Source organism: Octopus bimaculoides, chromosome 28 (genome assembly GCF_001194135.2).
Source record: "Octopus bimaculoides isolate UCB-OBI-ISO-001 chromosome 28, ASM119413v2, whole genome shotgun sequence".
Lineage (NCBI taxonomy): Eukaryota > Metazoa > Mollusca > Cephalopoda > Octopoda > Octopodidae > Octopus > Octopus bimaculoides.
This window is the reverse complement of record NC_069008.1, coordinates 12,340,875-12,343,697: the sequence shown is the minus strand read 5'-3', so window position 1 is coordinate 12,343,697 and position 2,823 is coordinate 12,340,875. Positions and strand designations below refer to the sequence as shown.

The 2,823-nt window shown below is 33.7% G+C and overlaps 1 protein-coding gene across 5 annotated transcripts in view; it reads left to right on the top strand.

Moving 5' to 3' along the window:
* Positions 1-522: 522 nt before the first annotated feature.
* Positions 523-2,823, top strand: part of LOC106878562 (uncharacterized) — an 18,228-nt gene continuing 15,927 nt past the window's right edge. For 3 of the 5 annotated variants that reach the window (XR_008266932.1, XR_008266935.1, XM_052977315.1), the window contains exon 1: positions 523-707. The gene's annotated coding sequence lies outside the window, so the exon portion shown is untranslated. The other 2 variants (XR_008266933.1, XR_008266934.1) reach the window with 1 other exon arrangement.

Genomic DNA, 2,823 nt, shown 5'->3' with positions numbered 1-2,823 from the left:
TATATATATATGCAGATAAATAGACCAATTGATTGATTTATTATATAACCTGGAGAGGCTACGTATGGAACAACACAGTAATTAGCAAAGGTGGGCACAGTTAATCGAAAAGTTAATTTTGTTAACCGTTAACCAAAAAGTTAACTTCGATAACCGTTAATTGTTTCCTAATGTAACGGAAGTTATCGATAAACCGTTAACGTTAATTTTTATTATACAAAAGAAAACAAAAATCAGTTTTTGCTCTTAGTGCCAGAACTATAAAATTCGTTAATAGAATTGAAGTTGACTTGAGTTTTAAATGGTCCGATGATGATTTCCAAAATTAACTTAAAAGTTAAATCATTAACGAAAATGTTTACTTCGTTGATTAACGATTAACGGCTTGATAATTAGCCCAATAGCAAAGTACAAGACCCTTCGATTGCAAGGTGCTGAAAGACAAAATGCTACAACGTGAGTTAGCTACTGTAAACATTTGATGAGAGAAAAAGCAAGAGAGAAAGATACGCATGCGCAGTAAACATTACCCCGTTGTTACCTTTATTTACATCAGAAATATTTCCCGCATAATTTCTCGTAATCACCCAAATTGTAATACTTTTCTCCAACTTCCGCTTACACTAATAATACACATCTCGACCATTAATACTTTTCTCAACCTCCACCCTCTGTCATAACAACACTATCCTTTATCAGACATTTCCGTGAGTATCAAATAATGAAAATATTTAATCTTTTAATACTGTAGACCAGGGGTTCTCAACCATTTTTTTTTTGTCTATTATAGGCCCCTTTAATTACTATTTTTGGGGGTGGACCACCATAGCCGTTCGATGTTTGATAATTAGTTTTATAGATGCTTCTTTCAAAATTCCTATTATGTTTTTTTTTTGCACTTTAACATAGGTAAAACGGTCGAGAAAGAAATCTAGCTGTTTCTTGCATTACGTATTTTTTATAGATGAAACTTGTTTATGATTTGTGCTAGGTTTGGCTGCTATTTCTTGCTATGAAAGTTAACTTTCTTTTGACTTTCCATCGTTACCCCGTTAGTTTGTTGTGTGTTTTAGTTCTTCAACTACTTAAATGTTCAGAAACCAATACTTTAGTATAATATATCGAATGTTTGTTTTATGGTATGACTACTAATGTGTCTCCCTCCTCCACCCACATTATTTGTTTCCTCATAACTTTGTGGAACCAGAATACCACGAAAGAAACCGAGATTTTTTTAGTGAAATTTTCTGCAAATGCATTTCAAAAGGTGAAGATTACGATTACATTGAAATTTAACATAAAAACAATGGGGGAGTGCGGGTATTTCACACACGTCGACTTTTGTTTCCTTATACGTTTTAATTTTGAATAAAATGTGGCTAATATACAGTTTTAGTTACATATGTACTGGTGGATTAATTGCTTCAAATTTCGGCATAAAGCTGGCATCTTTGAGGGGTTGGGGAAGTCTATTACGTCGACATTAACACTTGGCTGGTTCTATTTTACCGATTCCTGGCCCCCTGTTGGATTTCAGCTTAGAACGCAAAGATCCGGAAGAAATGGTAAGCTTTGTGTCTGAAGTTCAAACTGTTTTGCCAATTGCCTGCCATCTGTATATTTAACAATGAAACCAAAACGTACCAGTGAAATACAAAAATTGGCGGAATCCTGTTTTAAGCACGCCATATAATCCCTCATAACTTTTTATTTTTTGGAATTTTCACAAAATTTTTGCGAATTTGTATTCTACATACTGGAATTCATACGACTATGCAAAAACCAAAACAAAAAGAAATTTTGGTTAATATATAGTTTAACACCTGGTCACAAAAACAAACAAAAAAAAAACAGTCTAACAGGTATAAAAAATTGATAGAAAACGAATATAAAAACAAAAATTTGCGCAAACGGAGCGTGGTGGATGGGGGAGAGGGCTTTCATGGAATTCACACGACCCTATTTTTTTCCCTCATAACTTTAAGGAAATTTTAAAGAAATACCTTTCAAACGGCATAGATTATGATTATAAAGAAATTTGTGGGGGAAAAATACACACACACACACACACATATACATACATATACATATCTTCGTCTTGGTAATTATTTGACGGCAACGATCCGAGAGAGGAAGGTATAACTTGGCTGCCTCTATGAAGAACTTGTGCAACAGATTTCTTCATGTTCAAAAGTTATGAATAATATCTTGCAAGATATTGTTGCAGATATTTTGATCGAATACCTGGCTTTTGGATTAATTCTTTTATGTCTCTCCAAAGTCTTTCAATGTTTTGTGTGTGTATGCTTCTATGTGTGCTATCTCCAAAATCGTTAGAGTGAGGCATTTTCCCATCGGTGTTTCACTGTGGGCATATCACTACGTTTGTTAATACTCCGTGTGAACGAAGGAACTCAACCGACTTTAGATCGTTACGGTGAAAAGTGCTGATGCATTCATAGAAATCAAAATTATAATTTTCACAAATATTGAAATTCCTTGTTCTCCAACACTAGTTTTCAAATGTGATGATATGGAAAATGGAGGGAAGGATAGATTTCAAGTAAACCTCTCCATGGCCTTTCAAACGACATAGATTACGATGATAAAGAAATTTGTGGAATATAAGAAATAAAAAAAAAAGGAAGCCGTGTGTGTGTGTAGGAAAAAATATTTTCTATCAGGAAAGTATGAAAGAGTGAATTTTCCGCCAGTCCTCTTCCCACACTTTGGAAAACATTTTCCCCACAAATTTCTTTATAATCCTAATATATGCTGTTTGAAAGGTGTTTCTGTAAAATTTAATTAATATCCATTTTCCTG